At 41.2% G+C, this 20302-nt stretch overlaps 1 protein-coding gene across 2 annotated transcripts in view; it reads right to left on the bottom strand.

The window, feature by feature from the left end:
• raly (RALY heterogeneous nuclear ribonucleoprotein) overlaps window positions 1-19464 on the bottom strand; it is a 59538-nt gene extending 40074 nt beyond the window's left edge. The window contains exon 1 of one of the 2 annotated variants that reach the window (XM_051933092.1): window positions 19221-19464. The gene's annotated coding sequence lies outside the window, so the exon portion shown is untranslated. The remainder of the gene's footprint in view (window positions 1-19220) is intronic. The other variant, XM_028811965.2, reaches the window with a different exon arrangement.
• Window positions 19465-20302: the final 838 nt, after the last annotated feature.

Raw genomic sequence — 20302 nt, 5'->3', positions numbered from 1 at the left:
ATTGCATATTTTCTGTTAATCCAATAAACTTAATGTCACTGCTGAAATACTACTGTTTCCATAAGGCATGTCATAAATTAAAAGGAAGTTGCTACTTTGAAAGCTCAGCCAATGATAAACAAAAATCCAAAGAATTAAGAGGGGTTCCCAAACCTTTTCATATGACTGTATATGTTATATTAGTTTTTATTATTTCAATAATTTATAATGGTTCCAAATTAAGTATTTACATATACAGTATGCTCTTTCTTGTCTGTAGCAGCCTGTGTGATGCGTGCACATATTTATTTTGTAACATTCACCAGCATACTATATACTGGATTTGTGGTTCAGCAACTTGTGTTTTGTTCTTAACATCTTTTTGAATATCTTTTATGTTATCGACTGGTACTTTATGGGGTCGGCACCAGGGAAGAATATGCAAGTGGGTGCTTGATAGTCTGAGGAAGGTGGTGATATTTCAGTGGACACAGAGCTATTTAAAACTATCCAGCAAAACTTAAAGCGTATTTTCAGTCCTAATGAACAGTGAAGCAACATCTCCCAATGAAATTTGACATTATAAAATCAGAGATTTTTATTTCATTAATTGGTATTTTATTATCCTACTACTAATCTCTACACGCAAAGTAATATGGCTGTATATTTGTCTTCCTACAATAATCTTAACAGCTACAAAGATCACCAGGACAACATATTTATAAATGTTATGCAACATGATTTATATGGAATATCAATTCTTGTGATTAAGAAGCTCAATTCAATTACTAAACAAAAATACAAACTCAAAATGAAAATAAATGGCCAGTAATGCAAACTTTGAATAATTCACACAAAAGATTTTTCTTAAATATTGAATCAAAAGTTTGTAATATATACAGGTATATGCACAACTTCATGAATAGCCACCCATCTGTTCTGGAGTAATGCAAGGGTTGTATAATTTTGGTCCTCCCATTACGATTCCCCAAAGAAATTCTTGAAACTCCATGAAGTCTGTATTTAAAATTGCAAATAATGTAAATACACAAATTTTATGAAAGCAGCTATAACAGCTTTTGAGTGACACATGATTTTTGTGTTGGTCCCCCACCACACCAATGTTTCTGCTGAAGCACTGACGTATAATGTTACCTTCACTGAAAACAGGACCAAATCAGTGCCAAAATGCCAAATTCATTGCCATTGGCTGGACTGCTTTGGTGTGATAACAAGGTTTTAGTTCCCCCATAAACACCTCAGTTTCTTGATGGAACTTTTCAAAGGCTTTATAGTCTACATTTTCAGTTGTATCAACAGTAATATACATGAAAAATTTCATGAACTTCGAGTCCGCCATTTCTGAACGATGCATTTTTTTGTCCCCCATTATCACCGCCCTTCCCAATGAAATTTTGGAAATGCCATGCAGCCTAGATTTTAAGTTGTTTCAGCTTTACTATACATGCAAAACTTCATTAAGAATGAGTCGGTTGTTTTGGAATAATGTACATTTGTTCAGTAGCTCCCCATTACCCCTCCACTGCTACATTACATTTTTTATATGCCATATAACCTGTATTTTAACTTGGACCAACAGCAGCCTACGTGGAAACTTTCATGAAAATCGGTTTAACTGTCTTTTGCCTGACTGTTAGACAGACAGATTGTAATTTGTATTTATATATATGTAAAAACGTCAGCACTGTCTGTTTTCATCAAGGTCAAAACCAAAAAAAAAGGAATTGAACACAAAACTTTAAACAGCTATTACATTACATTCTGCTAATTTGTTTGAACTAGTAAAGTTTGGATGTAAATGTTACTAGTATATTTTCGAATAATGATTAAGGAGGGTAAAATGCAACCAACCACTCCATCAGGATCAAAAGTGTTTGTAACTGCATTTCATACTGGATTAAATTCTATCAGAAATATCCAATTCAAAAGTACATCAGACACGCCTCTGATCTGGAATGTGCTCCTGCTACCTCCTCCCTCATTACCCCAAATAGAGTGATCACGCTGAATGCGGCAGGGCCTAGTTTATCATTGCTAATGTTATAATCACTGCATTAGAATACAGTTGACAATAATGAAGACGCAGGTCAGCGCGTTGACTATCGGCTTTGCTCTACAGCACACTAATTAAACTTCACGCTTTCTGCCCTTTGACCTCTGTGATCCCAGGCAAACGGATGAAATGGCAATTAGCGCTACCGGCAGCAGCGCTCAGTCACTTTAAAATTCACTTTGTGCTGTGTAACAAGGGGGACATCCGTACTCAATTCATTATCCTGCCGCTCAAAAAGGAGCCAGTTCCCATAGCAACAGGAGGCTTTGGTGCCTTCAAGGTCCCACATTCCCACAGCCTTCTCAGCGCTACCTCCAGCAATTAGCAGCTTCTAAAATTAAAGGCACTCAAGACCAGGAGATCACGGAGGAGCACATCCAAATCAGCAGCTACTCCTGAGGACCACCAGCACCAAGAGAAACATGGCTGTCTGTCCAGAAAAGTATACCCACATACCAGGACTACCAAATTCAAGAATATGGATGCTTTTAAATATTTGATGGTGTATTATTGCAGCACATGACCAGTTCTAAGGCAGATTTCATCCTTAGTCTCCTGGGGTCTCTAGCTCTGCACATAATTAATCAAGCCTGTTTGTGGCGGCCGTTCATCAATGCCTTGTATCCACGTGGATATGGCCCAGCCGCCTGCTCAATAAATCCAGCCCTTCATCTTCTTCCCACTGAAGTAAAACTTTGCTGACTCAAACACAACCGATCCATAACAGTCCCCTGGCAGCGGTGCACATATCCACCCCTGAGCTCTAACTGCATTTCTAAAGCCAATTAAGAGGCTCATTTGTAATTCTCAGCAGCCACTAGCAGCTCTCCACTCCTGTCACCACAGGGAGACGCTGCCGATTCTGCACTTAGCGCAAAGGAGGAGGTAGAGGGAAATGCAGGTGGTATAAAGAGGAGCCAGAGTACCGAGTAGGGGAAGCAAACTGCAGTTTCCCACCTGTTTGTGTCGATCTAAGAGAGGCCATTACCAGCTGAATTTCAGCTTCCATCTGAATCTAAAGCATTCGGCCTCCAGCAGAATCTCCAGGTTGGAACAACACAGCAAATTGTTCAGATAAGGGTCTTTCAACAAGACTTGTACTAGAATGCAAACCTGTACACCTGCTTGGCTCACAACAGGAAATGTTAACATTATGTAATTGAGACCTCGTGGCAAAAATAGCGACTGATCAATTCAATCACACACGTACATAACTTGATCTCCCAGAATCTCTGATCTGGACCTGCATGTTCCTGCTGCACCCCAACACATACAAATGTCTAAATATTAGCCTACGAAGAGGTGTCTAAACAGGAACATCACACTTTGCAGACTACAAAAGATACACATGCTGCAAGAAACTGTTTGACTCATTTCTTAAATAACCAGAAATTGGAGCTTAAAAATGAAGATTTGCCAACTCCTGCTGGTGAATTTTCAAAACATCTTCATCCCATGTAATCACTACCAAAGAATAGATTAAGTGATTGTAAACAGTAAAAAAAATGTCTAATTGCAAACATATATTTAATAATTGTAATTTCTGCATGCAGGTACACTGTTTAGTACATAACTAAACCAGTGTGAAAAGAGCTGCAGACATACAGATGTATACAATATGGAATTGAGTAAATGTATTTATAAAAAAAATACATATATACAGAAGTCAAATCATGAAGTGTAAGATCAGGAGAAAGAGGAAACATTGAAGGTGCCTTTAGAAACAACCAGGTGCAGGCCTCCCGTCTACTTCAACATGCTGTCAAAATCAAAGGCATCAAAGTGTTTTCAGTCTATAGCAAGCGTCACCTAATTGAAAAGCTAGCATTAAGTTCTTCATTGCACACTTCCCAGACTACAAATTGAGGCATTTAATTCCAACTGTCTACACTGTACATTCAGAAAGAATTGCTTCCAATTAGTTTGAAAACATTATTATTATTATTATTATTAATGTTTGGACCTTCTTATAATGTTTTATTTGTCTTTGCATATGTATTTGTGTTAGAGTGGCACAATCAAATCAATACTTAATGTGAGGTGGTTGTTCATGATGCAATTGCTTAAACAAACAGATATGTGACTGACTCCTCTTTATTTGATAACATCTTAATTCATCTGTAGTGACTGTATTTCTTTTGTAATATTATATCCATCCATCCATCCATTTCCCAACCCGCTGAATCCGAACACAGGGTCACGGGGGTCTGCTGGAGCCAATCCCAGCCAACACAGGGCACAAGGCAGGAAACAATCCTGGGCAGGGTGCCAACCCACCGCAGGACACACACAAACACACCCACACACCAAGCACACACTAGGGCCAATTTAGAATCGCCAATCCACCTAACCTGCATGTCTTTGGACTGTGGGAGGAAACCGGAGCCCCCGGAGGAAACCCACGCAGACACGGGGAGAACATGCAAACTCCACGCAGGGAGGACCCGGGAATCGAACCCAGGTCCCCAGATCTCCCAACTGCGAGGCAGCAGCGCTAACCACTGCGCCACCGTGCCGCCCTGTAATATATATATACATATATAGATATATATATTGTGACGGACCCCAGCCAGGACACCCCTCCTGCATATAATCCGGGGGAACAGTCATGGGCTGCACAATACCTCCCTCAGGTCGCTAGATGGCAGCCCCCCTTGGTGGCAGTGGTGCCTCAGATTCCTGCAGGGCTCCATGGGAGATGGAGTCCTCCACATCCCTGTTGGGACCCACAGTGGCCACCAGGGGGTGCTGCAGCTGGGACTCCTGAGCCCTTATGGGCAGTGTATTCGCCACACCCGGAAGTGCAACCGGAAACGGGTGATCAAGCACCTGGAGCACTTCCGGGTGGACTATAAAAGGAGCCAGCAGCCACCATTCCGGAAGCCAGAGTCGGGAGGAGGACAAAGCTTGCCGGGGGAAGTGGTGGTGAAGAGTGTGTTTTTGTTTTGATTTGTGCTTTGTGGGACTGTGCTGTAGCTGAGGGGCACGGGGAAGATGTGTCCCCCAGCTGAAGAAAAAATAAAAATTTGTTTTATTTTTACATGTGCCTCCGTGTCTATCTGTGCCGGGTCGGGTGCCAATATAACACCTTTCTACAATATACACACACACACACATACACACACATATATGTGTTACATAGATTACTGTCAAATAATGCAAAGAGTACGCGACACGTGTTTCACCCTTGTTTGGGCTCATCAGGCGTACACACTCCACTGCACCCCTCACGGGGATCGAGCCTCGGACATCAGTGTCAGAGTCGAAGCCCCTTTACGTTGCGCTACGTCGTGTGGTTCGTTTATTTGACAGCCTGGAGATCGGAGTAATTACAGTCATAGCATGTATAGAACACACATACACACTGGTACCTCAGTATATGTCTGCTTTGGAATAAGTCCAACTTGGTATACGTCCTGTTTGGACGCGAAAAATTTTGCTTGGTATACGACCTCTGTTTGGAATACGACTCGCGTGCTAGAACACCACGTGTGGTATAGCGGGTCCGCAGCTTCAAAAAAAGGGGCCAGGTTTTAACCCGTATAGCCGTGTCGTTCTCCGTTGCAAAACCGCGGGGAAGTTAATGAGGTAGTTGGAGCGAGTTGCACCTGCACGGCTGTGATCGGGAAGAGTGAGACTACATTTTTAACCTCGGATTTTATCGGATTTACTTATTGTTGTTTTTATCCCCACAGAACACTTGTTTTTATGGATATTTATTAAATAATTATTTATTGAAACCAGATGCACTGCACTTTTTGTTTGGACACTGATTTTTGTTGTAAAATAAAGCCCTTGGCATTCTTGCACTATCCCCTGGCTTCATTTGAGAATTGTCCTCATTTGTCAGCTCATCTTGGCAACATTACCGACGCTGTCGGGTTCAGGACTCCCTGTAAGGACAAATGGGAGCGTGGACCTGCATCGTCACACCGCACGCTACCCTACACTGCCCACGAGCGTCAGTACAGCAGTTGCTAGCATTCAGTGAACAACGCGCTATAACTCTATGTGAATTTTCACATGATTTTGTGTTTTTTCGCATAAATTTGAATTGATTGTTGAAAAGTATGAAGGTGGCATGCGTATCCGGGACATGGCTGCTGCATACCGTATGCTGAGAACGACGGTATCTATGATTGTGAAAAACAAAGACGTTATTAAAAAGTAAAGTGAGGTTAAATTTTAATTTATTTCATCTAATTGCTTTTGTATTTATGTATTTTAGTATTAAGCAGTGTTTAAATCATTTTATACAACCCCATCAATGTATGATATGCCAATAACAATAGAATTTTTTTTCATGGGAACGGATTAATCATTTTCCCTTTGTTTCTTATGGGAAAAATTCGTTTGGTATACGTCCTGTTTGGTATAAGTCAAAGGATCTGGAACGGATTAAGAATGTATACCGAGGTACCACTGTATATTATATATATATATATATATATATATATATATATATATATATATATATAGTCATATGAAAAAGTTGGGAACCCCTCTCAGCCTCCATAATAATTTGCTCTACTTTCAACAAAAAAGATAACAGTGGTATGTCTTTCATTTCCTAGGAACATCTGAGTACTGGGGTGTTTTCTGAACAAAGATTTTTAGTGAAGCAGTATATAGTTGTATGAAATTAAATCAAATGTGAAAAACTGGTTGTGCTAAAATGTGGGTCCCCTTGTAATTTTGCTGATTTGAATGCATGTCACTATGTAACAATGCTGATTACTTGCAACACCAAATTGGTTGGATTAGCTCGTTAAGCCTTGAACTTCATAGACAGGTGTGTCCAATCATGAGAAAAGGTATTTAAGGTGGTCAATTGCAAGTTGTGCTTCCCTTTGACTTTCCTATGAAGAGTGACAGCATGGGATCCTCAAAGCAACTCTCAAAAGATCTGAAAACAAAGATTGTTCAGTATCATGGTTTAGGGGAAGGCTACAAAAAGCTATCTCAGAGGTTTAAACTGTCAGTTTCAACTGTACGGAATGGAATCAAGAAAAGGAAGGCCACAGGCACAGCTGCTGTTAAACCCAGCAGGTCTGGCAGGCCAAGATAAATACAGGAGTGGCATATGCACCGGATTGTGAGAATGGTTACACACAACCCACAGATCACCTTCAAAGACCTGCAAGAACATCTTGCTGCAGATGGTGTATCTGTACATCGTTCTACAATTCAGCGCGAAAATTTACTTCTCCAGCAAGATTCCATGCTCAGAACCATCAACCCATTTGCTAAATCAAAGGCTACAAACACATGCATGAAATCACTCAGTCCAATCCAACAGCATCTGTATGAATGGTTTTCAAAGAAAACCCTAGGCAGGATTTACGACGATACAATGCCCCGACGTGTCACACCGATGTTGCAGCGATTTTCGTCAGAGAAGATGGCGAACCGCCTGCCGAAAGGGACATTTGCATCTATCCCATAGGCAACTACTGTAAACAGATTCCCACGCTCAATATGAATTGTGATCCTATGGTTTACCCACTTTTATTCCCTTATGGAGACATTGCTGGTACAAAGATTTACAACCTGTTCCCGATAAAAGAACCACCAAGCGAATAAGGCTTACTCAATGCCAATTTTACACGTACAGGTTAGCAATGAGGAATACATTTAGTATTTTGCACTCCAGCGGCAAACTATTCCAATAATACGTCGTAGATCCGTATGCTAAAACAGAGGGAGCACGTCTCAACTATCTCAGATTACATCAACAAGATCTGCCCGTGGAACAATACAAAGGACTATCAGACAAACTGCAAGCAAATGCTGAAAATAACAATGTACATGTAGGCAAAATGATCATATTACCGTCCACATTTCCAGGAAGTCCAAGATACATGCAACAAAACTATCAGGATGCCATGGCCACAGTACGTAAATTCGGAAAGCCTGATTTATTTATCACTTTCACATGTGATCCTGTTTGGCCGGAAATTCTAAATGCACACTGCATCTTTCAAGAAGTATTTATTTCCTCTTGATTTCTGAATTCCTTTCTCACCGTTTTCCATTCCTATTCTTATATCGCCATATGCTACGGTGGGCGTTGGCTAGTGTATGTATGTATGTGTGTATATATATACACACACACACACGCAGATATACACAGATATATACATATTGTAACAAAAAGGCGCTATATAGGTGCCTGACCCGACACAGATTCACACCAGAGGCACGTATAAAAACAAAGAACCTTTTATTTTTCTTCACCTGTGGGGTATGTCTTCCCCGTGTCCCACAGGAACAACACAGTTCCAAAGGAGACAAAAACACCAACACACAAAGTCTTCTTTTGCACCACCACTCCTCCTCCCGACTCTGGCCATTGAGTGGTGGCTGCTGGCCCCTTTTATAGTCCAGTCCAAGTGGTTGACTGCCAAGTTCCGGCTGCTGCCCATAAGGGCTCAGGAGTCCCAACTGCAGCACCCCCTGGTGCTGCCTATGGGACCCAACAGGGCTGCACCTAACTCCAGTTCCCATGGAACCCTGCGGGAAACCAAGGCAGCACTCCAACCCATGGGGGGCTGCCATCAAGCATCCAGGGGGAGGTATTGCACAGTCCATGGCTGCTCCCCCTGAACATATAGCGAAGAGGCGTCCCGGCCGGGCATGGACCCTGGCCGTCCGCCACAATATAATATACACACACACATACAGTATATATATGTTCACATTTTAATATGGAGCAAGACATTCATGTAAAGTTTGTTCATTTTGCTTCAGTACTTCACTCTTCACTTGTCGCCTTGTTTAGCTATCTTGTCAAGCTTTGCAAGCTATGCAATACCAGAGGCAGAGTAGTGACAAAATTGTGATTATGTTTGGCATTCTGATTTCAAAATCTCTTGCCTTGCAAAGTTGACTGTATTATTCAGTTGCTTGATGATGTTACATAATTTAAGAAGGATTTCATTTTGTACCATGGGCAATAAAAAAAATGATAGCTGGTTGTTATTGTTTAGCTGATAAATTGATGTAGAATATACGAGTCTATCATCATAATCAATACTACCAAAAGAGGCGTAACAAGCAGGGAGTGTTTTCAAACACAAGAAAACTCTGAGGCAATGAATGCAAGAAAAGACACAGTGCACAGCAGACTTTGATTTTGAATTTAAAATTTGAAAGACACCACAGACAGATTTAGCAATAATGTGTTGTTTTTAAGTGAATTTTAATGCAAAAAGCAGCTATTGTCACGTCTCTCTTTCTGTATTAAGCAACTTGGCTCAGCAGACCAATTTGATTGAAATTTGGTAGACATATTCTTCACGTAAATTTGTTAAAAAAAAAAAAAAAAATTGTTCAGACATCTTAAATTACAGGTGCTATTCATATTTTTGAAATCCGAAAAACCACCCATGTTAAAAAGCACAGGTACATTTTCAAAATTACCTGCTTTAAAACAGAAATATTCTGTTAGACCTCAATTACTGAATCTTGAGAGAGGTTATTTCAACTAGAACATTTTGTACAGAGGGAACTCACGATCATGTCAGCAGCTTGCATAAACTATTGCAACTTCAACTCACTTCTCCTGCTGCTACACTTTGTACCAGGTAAGTTAAGTGATCTTCATGTCCATAAGAATAAACAAAATCGTCTCTCTCTACTAATACATGTAATTAATCTGTTATCTATATATATATAAAAGCCAAATACCACTGACTTACTCATCACAAAATCTCCCGAACAATGAGGACTTGGGACTTGAAATTTGGACTGTAGGTTACCCTTAGCCCATAGGTGCTCACTAAGAAACGGTTTTAAATATTTCGTGGTCCAAGCGCGTTCTGTCTGTATGTCTGTCCGCTTTTCACGAGAGAATTACTTAAGGGATTTAGATCTGGTTATTTACTATAATTTGCTTGAACTTTCCGGTTCTCATCGCGCTAAATACCATAGTTCTCTTGCGGTACTGATGTATTTATGCAAATCCAAGAGAGTGGCTGTGGGCTGAGTGCAGGGGGGTGGGGCCTTCCTCATTCACTCGCCAGCCTCTGTTTGAGTCGGTCTGTGTCTCGCCACGTGTTGGAGTGCACCTTGCCTCCGCTTAGCTAGCGATAAACGTTTGTTCAACAGACATCATCATCTAGAGATTGTTAAGGAGTAACGTTTGACATTTTTGAGAGAGAGATCAGAGTGTGTTTTAGAGGGTAACTGCTGATTGCCAGAGATATCACGGCCTTGTGCTTTTCTCCCCACACGGGGAACGCTCTCCCGTCAGAGCTGAACACGATCAGATACAGTGCCAACGTCTATTGATTTTTAAAGTTTGTCCTGTTTCATTACTATTTGGGCGCAGCCACGGGGTACAGCTAGTTTTTGAATAAGACACATTATTATAAAATAACTTTGTGAACAAAAACAGAATATCTATTTGATGAAGTCAATTAGTTAACTAAGATCCCGAACACACCCAAATGGTTTGCCATGTGTACATTTTGTAACTTGTTTGTGTACTGTAAACAAGCAAATTTACACGACAGCACAGTACTTGCTCTCTGCATGTAATGAACAGCAAAACTTTGTTTAGTTACCAGCAAAGATGATAAATAAAACCAGTTAGCACTTGTTCACAATTGTTTTTGCATTTTCAAACCAGAAGACCAATTCTAAATGTATACTTCTTATTCAGCACAGTGCCAGTCAATATCCTTACCGCTTTCAAGTCCAAAACTGAAGTCTACATGACTGCTCTCTTGACAACTCCTGGTTGCCTTCTAAGGGATTACTTTTTTAGTGTGTTGAAAGCTTTTAATGGTTTAGTTTTTTAGCACCACATAACTGGCAGGGCAATCACCTGGTGTTATTTACTGCTCCGGTTTGCGAGTATTTTGAACAAAGTCATTAACTATTTTTATATACATCCAACTTTTAAAGTCCACTAAATGCACTTATTTGTTGCCCTGCCAGGAGTACTAGTTAGTAATGGCTTCCCAAAAAGTAAACAAATAAATGGTACTTTTTTCCAGTATGGAGGAGGTAACACTAAGCATTCTTATTTAAAAAGCTTATTCCAGATTACACTATATATTGTAATAAAATGTAATATAAAATTGTCATGGGGGGGGAACCAAATAATTAAACCTCTGAAGGTCCCCCAAGAGTTTTCTATGGTTTTTCGCATATATTTAGTCCTGTAAATATTCTGTCCAAAAAGTGAACAACATTTGATTTTGTCCAAAATGTGCACTTCAATTTCTGTACTTTTGATAAGAAATGCAAGCATAAAACAAATCACAGATTTGGCATCTCTGCCACATAGTTGAAAACAAAAGATTCTCATACAGAACAATCTGCATTTATTTCTCATCCAATTACAGAAAAGAACACTGTGCTGGCAGCTTTATCTCAGCTTTAACAACATACAAGTCAAACACTGTGCTCTTCAAAATCTCTGCCACCCTTAAAAGGAATACAAGTCAACAGATAAGGGGCAGATTTCAAGCTCAAGAGTGACAAATGCCTAGTGACACAATGTGCAGTCTTGGAGATAGGACGTTTCCAGTGGCTTGATGCTGGCCTTCTAAAAGATGCAAGAGGTCGTTAGGCCACTTTGTACAGCATAATCTCTCAGACAGAGAGCCGTGAGAGACAGAGAGGCTACAGCCCGGGGCAAACACTCAGATGGAGTAAGCAGTCCTGGTGTCAGACAATAGTTCTAAGTGGCATCTGTCAAGTCATGGGGAAGTTAAGTGGCATTCCCATGGCACAGGGTCTGTTCTTTCAGATATAGCAGTACAATCCTTTTGTTTCCATATGTGGAGCAAAAAATAAAAACAGTACTGAGTGATACGAATGAGGTTATGCTTTATAAATATGAACTGTACACCACCTTAAAGTTAAGGTGCAAACTGATATGAGCAGCTGTGATTAAGCAATTATACTCGAGAGGTTCATTGCCCTCCCAAACTGACAAGAGTTAAAGAATCTCTAATGCACAGGCTGCCCGCCGGCAGTTTTCAAGGTTGTCAAACCCTGAACAGTCTTCTCTGACAGTGACATTTCAAGCAACTGGAGAAACCCCTACATGTGGCTTTTCCATGGCATGTATTTGTGATTGGCATGCCTCTGTTGTGCTTCCCTGTAATCTCACTTTGCTAGCAATGTCTAAACCTCGGGGTGGGGGGGGTTGAAGTATCAGCACCCTCAAAGCAAAGCAGCTGACATCCCTGCTAATTATTGCATGTAAATGAGAAACAGAGACGGAGATCACCAATGTGTGACAAATCAGACAGTACAACTATTATTTATACAGAGCCTAAATTAGCTAACGCTGCATTCATAATTCAAACCTTAACCTACCGAGCGTCATCACAGATATTAAAGTGAAAGATTTTTGCTGGAGGACGGCACGGTGGCGCTGTGGTAGCGCTGCTGCCTCGCAGTTAGGAGATCCAGGTTCGCTTCCTGGGTCCTCCCTGCGTGGAGTTTGCATGTTCTCCCCGTGTCTGCATGGGTTTCCTCCAGGTGCTCCACTTTCCTCCCACAGTCCAAAGACATGCAGGTTAGGTGCATTAGCGATCCTAAATTGTCCTTGGTGTGTGGGTGTGTGTGTGTGCCCTGCGGTGGGCTGGCACCCTGCCCAGGATTTGTTTCCTGCCTTGCGCCCTGTGTTGGCTGGGATTGGCTCTGGCAGACCCCCGTGACCCTGTAGTTAGGATATAGCAAGTTAGATAATGGATGGATGGATGGACTTTTACTGGATATGAGCAAAGGAGAATAAAGAAATATTTACCAAGTCAGGTATTCAAACACATTCAGATGTCCATACTGAACAGACTTGCTTGCCCTATGAAGTAGAGCCATTTCATGTGACTTTCATCTTATTGACATTCAAAACTGAGAGGTAAAATGCCATATCAGTGTGCCACTTTTGTCCTTTGCTAAGTTAGTACTGGGGCTGTGCCGAGGTTCTGCCTGTACTGCTACATTCTGTGGCTATTATACCACAACTGCTGAGACTCTGCCAGTGTCATTACAGGGCTACTGCCAGTAGTCAATTTCAAAAATGACTCAATAACAATTAACCCCTATATGGGAACTCCAGGGAGATCAAATGTTATTACTGGATGCTTTAACAGACTGGCAGACTCCAAAGTCCTTGCAGGGAGATATCTGCTGGTCTGCCGCTTACTCTCCTAGAAGTGCCCTTGGATTCAGAGATATTCTAGCAGGAACCAGCAAACGGCTCTCAGTGGTGAAAAGTCTTCAGGTTGTTATCTCTCTATTATAATAAAAAAATCTTAGGAAGAGAGACGAGACGTGACTTTCTCAGAGAGATACTTTCACGTCCCACGAGACGAGACTTTGTGCCAAGAGATTTAACCACATCTGGGGCCGGAAATAAAAGACAAAGAGTAGATGACAAAGTAGAACTTTGTAAAGAATTCAAAAACGTTGGCGCGATACACATGCAGAGCAGGTTAAAGATAATGGAAGTATGAAAAAATCAAAAGTCTCAAAAAAATGATAGTAAAGATCGCATTAGGGAAAACAAACAGAAATTATTACTCAGTGAAATAACGGAACAGCGAAAAGAGATCAAATATATTGTTCAGATTTAAACTTTAAGTTGGAGACTTGTAGATCGTATAATTTGTGTTGCCATCAGGGAAAAGTAGTGTTTCTTCCCAATGAAGAGGCATATCCGTGAGAATTAAAAGATTTGTTATTTGGTGAAAGTGAAATTCCACAAGAGAAAATTTCAAGCCCCGCGAGACAAAAGTCCTGCCCACATCTAAAACATTTACAACCACGCACAGTTCAGTCATTTCTCATTTGTGTGAATGCTAAGACACAGTTTGTGTAGAGAGAAAGAAACGATATTCACTCATGGGCAGTTATACGTTGTGTTGTCACAATGTAATTCCAAACTCAGAATCAAAGTTCAATGCAATATTTACGAAAAGATAAAAGTGAAACGTTATTGAATATATGGACATAGGTGATATGACAGAAGTATGTAGATATTGTTTGGATTTAAACTTTAAGTCGGAGACTTGTAGATCGTCTAATTCGTGTTGCCATCAGGGAAAAGTAGTGCTTCTTCCCAATGAAGAGGCATATCCGCGAGAATTAAAAGTTTTGTTGTTTGGTGAAAGTGAAATCCACATACGCAAGCGGCAGAGACGCGACGTGGTTGGCACATAGCACAGGCTGGGCGGTTGGCGAGCGAAGCAAGCAGGGGGTGAAGCCCCCTAGTTTTAAAAAAAAAAAAAAATCAAAAAACAGATTTAGTATTGGAATGATAAGCAGGAAAATCACTGCACTGCCAGTTCAACTTGGGCCAAGTTTTTGGTAACTGCCTGTGCCCCATAGGCTCCACCACGTGGCAACTTAAACTGGTCACCTGTTCATTATTTCTATATTAATCTTAACTCTGCACAGGCATGTACTGGTTTGTCTTTTTCAAAGGAGTGGATTAGTTTTCTATACGTGTCAAATTTCTCTCTTTTCTGAATTATCAAAATAAGTACTAAATATTTAAATAAAGAATATTTAATAATTTGCTACGCAGAGAAACCAAAGTATAATGTGTTTCATTTAACTTATGTTAGTATGCTGCTGACAATTTTAGTCATCTTTTCAAATTTCTTTAAAAAAATGATCAAGTACAAATGCATAAATTAGTGGAAGAAAGGGAGATGTCTTGTGTGTGGGTTGAACATACAAACAATTTATTTTTTACTCTAGTAGAGGCAAAAAAAAAAAAGGAGAATGAAAAGTCATGGGGAGCTTCCAGATGTAGGAAATCCTGGTGAAATTTAAAATCTAGCATCTGAGCCCTCACTGCCCCAAACAAAATAAAACAAAAAGATGGATGGGACACCCAGAGTGTGTCCACTACAAGGACAGAGTGAAATGGCAGTCAGAATCAGTTCTGAGAGGCAGCGCTAACAGGTCCTACTCATGTTTCTTTGTGAACACAAGGCCATTCTCAAAATAAAACCGTATTCATAGTGGTAGATGACGAGGTAGAGGTGGAGCACAGTAAGCGCATTTATCCTTGTCATTTGATCATCTTTCTTCTAATGGCAATTGTATCTTGCTCTCCCTCTGCTGCTTTGAACAACTGCTGGAACAGCCACACCTTTGCTTTTTGTTTTATACTGTCTTGCAGTACATTTCTTTTTACTGCCAAATATGTTGTATTGCCTTTTTATTCTACTGTATATAAGTGTTTAAGTTGTGAATTGTTGTACACACTAACAAAATACGTTTGTAACGGTTGAATAATAGAGCCATTCTGAATCTAAATCCTGTATAGTGTGACAGACGACCGGCTACGGACTCCGGTCGCCACCCCCAGGCCGCTAGGAGGAGCCCTCCGGACAGCATATTCGTGCCCCGAGTTCCAGCAGGGCCTCATGGACTTTGTAGTGTCGTTACACAGCCCTGCTGGATACCTTGGGGGCCGCCAGGAGTCGCTGTAGGGGGGCTAGTGGGTTCTTGTGTGCCCTATAACCCGGGAGTGCGTCAGCATCACGTGTCCGGAAGGAACGACGTGCTCCCGGGATGAAGAAAAGGACTTTGCCCTGACCCGGAAGGAAAACGGACTTGTGGGTTTGGCTTGGGGCCACTTCCGGGTCAGGGGCTATAAAAGGACTCTGGGTGAGCCCAGACATTGGAGCTGAGCTGGGAGGAAGGTGGGCTAAGTGTCTGGGAGAGGAGGATTGTTATTATAGAGAGAGAATTGTGATTTATATGAGTGTGGTGAGGAGAGTGCTTGGTGCACTACTGTATAATAAAAATAATTATTATTATACTTTCACCTGGTCTCAAGAGTGGTACCTGAGGGTTCGAGAGGTGGACACGAGCATCAACTGCTACAATAGTGGTATACCAAACCTGTTTGCGGCTTTCTGGCACACTCTGGCAGTCCTCCTCTCTCATTATACTACTGATGCGACTGTCTCCTCTGACGATTACCTAACAGTACTAGGGTTTAATTATAGTTTTCATACGTCTCACCAAGGCTACAGATACCACTGATAACAAACAACATCCTGAGACACCCAAAACATTATTCACTACTAACTGGACCTTCAACAGTCTGCAGCATTCAGTGTACAAGATCAGAAGCGGCTCTGTCCTTCCAGTGACTAAGTCAGTTCTCTGCATCCAAATCACCATCCTGTTTTTTTAATGTCTGAATGAATCCAAGTATACATACCTCTTTTACAAAGGAATAATGCAGTCTAACAGTACGTGATGAAACATGAGTATCAGCAAATAACAAACAGTTTAGTACCCACAAATGAAATTAGGAAGGTACAAACTACAGGACTTCTGTCCCATCTTCACCTCTGAATTCCTCCTAAACATTGCAAAAAAACACACATTTCACTTTACCGTCACCTAAACATCTATAATGTTCCTCCCTCTCTGTCTCCCTCCCTATCTCTGTCCCCATTGCACACACTTTTTTGTACTGCATGTCTCAATTAGCTCTCTTATCTAAGATATTTCTGCATAAAAGCATCTGTCAGACGACAGCAAGTGTAAGAAGCTGCTGCCAATGTCCCAATATGTACCAAGCAGCATGAGCCTCGACTCGCTCAGACGGCCCCACTAAGCTTGACGCGGTTAATTTCTAGCTATTTGGAATTCCTGATGCATTAACTGTCTTTCACCTTGATAGCATCCACTCACGAGAACAGTCTTTACCCCATGTTTGTTGGACTGCTCCATGTTCAAACAAGAACATGAAGGCTTGTTTATGTTTTATAGGCGACTCAGTTTCAAACTGAAAAAATGGAGTTTCATAAGGTGTGAAGGTTATACTTCAGAAATGTAGTCTCTAAACTCCGTATTTTTTCAAAGCTAAAAGAACTTTTATTCTTTTTTTTTTTTTTTTTTACTGTTTTATTGCATTCACCAAATAGTATATTTACAATTTCATTCTTGGCATATTGGCATTCACTTAGCTTCTTGTCTCCTACCTTAATTTAAATCTTTTTGTTTAACTTTTTCTGACCTTATATGATTTGTATTGCTGTACTCAAAATTTGTAATTGTATGAATCCAATAGGCAGTAACCTAACATCAGATAAATCAATATCTTTTTTTTTTTTGTTGTTCTTTATTTCGCCTTATACAATTTCTTGTATTAGGAATTTGTTAGTTTTCGCATACCCCTTGGGGTCAGAGCAAAGGGTCAGCCATTGTATAGCGCCCCTGGAGCAATTACAGGTTAAGGGGCTTGCTCAAGGGCCCAGCAGTGTAGGATCTCTTTTGGCAGTGACGGGGATTTGAACCGGCAACCTTCTGGATACCAGCACAGATCCTTAGCCTTAAAGCCACCACTCCGCCCCAGATCTGCTCCTATTTCTGTCTATATCATGCTATCTATATTACTGACATTATGATATTCCTTAAAAATAAACTTTTTAGAGACTGTGATAGTACTAATGTTCAAAACATCAAGGTTCAATATGGAGATCAAGTACTGGAACTGCAAGTCCAGATGTTTCTTATGCCACTGCTAAGATGAAGTCCCCAGTGGACAAACTGAGCACATCTGTGAAATATGTGCAAAACTCAAAAACAAAAAATGAAATATAGTAGATACAATTCAAATTCAGCTTGGTACAAAGGCTGCATGTCACTCATAGTAAGTCAAAGTCAGTTGACTTGTTACTTGTTACAGTTGTTACTTGTATAACAGATTGAGATTGCTTAAGATACAAGAAGGAGCAAGTCTTTTCTCCTAACTTATTAATTAAACTGTAGTCTCTGTCATCATTTCAAATGATAATAATGACTCTAAGAAAATTATAATTCAGATGCCCCCTCAATACTAAAGCGAGGTTTAAAAGCCAGATTGTTGTAACAGGCAGTACTATTTAAATGCAGGAGAATACAGAGTATAACTGACCTGTCATTTGTGCATAACTGGAGAAGTTTTAAAAAAGTTTAAACCCAGAAAAAAAAAAATGCTTTCAGTATTTAACAGGCCAACATGCAAGGTATCGGGCAAGCAGCAAACACCTGTTAGGTTGTAAATTGCACAGTTCTTAAAGTATACAGCTTGTCCCCCGTCGTGCAAAAGCTTATTTCTGCAATTACATTTCTGAAAACAAGAACACTGTGCAGGTACAGACAAAGACAATGGTGGAAAGTGATCTTGCAGCAGGAGACTGGATACCTTGGCTTTCAAAGTTTTTCAAAACCAACACACTAGAAAATCTCCACAAATGCCTACTGATAGATGTGTAGGTCACATCTGGCTGCAGACACAGGTTCTCTATAGCACATGGATGTTTGTGACTTGTTGATTTAAACTAATAAAGGAGGCGGTGTGTGCTCCAGTTAGGCAGACCCCCTCCTGGACATGCACAAACCCTGCCAGACTGAAATGCCCACCCCTCCCTTACAGCCTCCATTGTTAACAATGGTTTAAACCAAAATCTCAACCACAACAGCTATAACACGATGGTGTGGGTCCGATGGTCCAAGGTGAAAGGGAGGTGCCGTATAAAGGGTGGTGCTGATCGGTCAGTCCTGAAGGGAGGTCAATGATAGGCACTGCCAGATCCTGCCAAATGGCCATCGAGACAGAATAAGAGATGGCGAACGACCTTCCCTTGCTTGTTCAGCGTCCTGAATAGTTTGAATGGGGTCTACTACCGAACAGCAGTTGCCGGCATGTCCACATTCTTCAGTTGTCATAATGCCTGCCATCAGACAGCTTGGTGAAGCTTGCAAGGGTGATAAATTATTAATCTGCTATGCTTCCTAAACCGTGTCCATCTGTAATACGGGCCAGGCGGATCCCAGGGCACTTGCAGCACGACTGACCAAACAATCATTACGTTCTCTCGCCTACCTCTCAAAAATCTGCACCTGTAGTTATAGCCACAAGAAATTGACACCTCAGTGAGTCTGGGCCGACAGCCTGCTACTACCACGAGGCGACATCAGTCTGTTCTACATAATTCTGTATTTTTAAAACGGCACCACTAAATAATATATCTTAGTTTTACGTTAAGGCAGAAAAGCCGAGGTGGCCGCATGCACCGTAATCCACCCGAACTAGCCTCTTAACTTCAAAAATGAAAATGAACATCGGGAACAATAACGGAGCTAAGACACAATAGACCATCGTACACAATAGGAGGAACAGTGAGCGTACCTGACTTGAAGCTACAGCGGTCCTGATGGGGAACACGATCTCAACACGATCTGCCTTTAATGGGGCGTCGTGGCGGAGCAACACCAGAGAACCAGACAACGCGATCTCCGTCTTTCAATGACTCGTAGAAAGAAGCGGGTTAGAAAAAGCGTGATGGAGAAGAACGCGAAGCAACTTGAAACGTGACACTCCAGGAGCTCTGAGACCGGAGTCTCTATCACCGAGAGCTGAGCCGAGACGAGATGCCCTGCGCGAAGCGGCCCTGAGACAACCCGCGGGGACGCGCTCGCAATCTCTCGGCAGCGCGGATCAAACCATCTACACAACAGATACGGGAGGTCGGGTGGTGGGAGGATCCACCTGCATGGGATTAATGGGGGGAGGGGAGGGTGTTTGTGAGAACATCTGTTCAGCAGCACGGCGACCCATATCAGTTTTCGATTCTCCGTGAGTAAAGTTTCGTCTCTGTTGTTGAAAATCAAGCTGATCGGCGCCGACGCGCTCACGTGACGGAGGGGAAGCGACAAGTGCTTAAGGGTCAGTGATTGTGAAGGGCATTCCGTTGTCTATTGACCTGGGTGCTGCCAAGGTTGGAACATTGAGCTCTGTTCGTCTGCAGTGGGAGGTTAGCAGAGGTGAGCTACACTCAAGTTTGACCTGTTTCATATTCAAAACATGCCCTTAAAAGCAGCATTACACCTAAAGTTCAAATTTATTTTGAAGGGACTGTATGCAAATGTCATTTCATGTATCATTTGTCCCCATTTTTAAAGTCGCCACGAAATCACTGCAGAACATTGAAAGTTGTGTTTTGCAAGACAAGAAAAATGCACTTCTTAAAGTAAGAAAACTTAAAAGTTTGAAAATAAACTTCAATAACTCATTTCACATACCCACTTTTCTGTTTCAGGGGGGTTGTTGGGAGCCCATTCTCATTTTGTCCTCCTACAAAAATATATATTGTACCTTTTGAGTATTCGTGTTATATATTCACTAAAGTCCTATACCAAAGAAATAAAAAAAATATATTCATCAATTTCTGGATAAGAGGGTTTGGAAAATAGATGGCTGTATTTCCAAGG

Source organism: Erpetoichthys calabaricus, chromosome 10 (genome assembly GCF_900747795.2).
Source record: "Erpetoichthys calabaricus chromosome 10, fErpCal1.3, whole genome shotgun sequence".
Classification (NCBI taxonomy): domain Eukaryota; kingdom Metazoa; phylum Chordata; class Cladistia; order Polypteriformes; family Polypteridae; genus Erpetoichthys; species Erpetoichthys calabaricus.
Note: the sequence above shows the minus strand (reverse complement) of the source record. Positions and strands in the feature narration are given on the sequence as shown.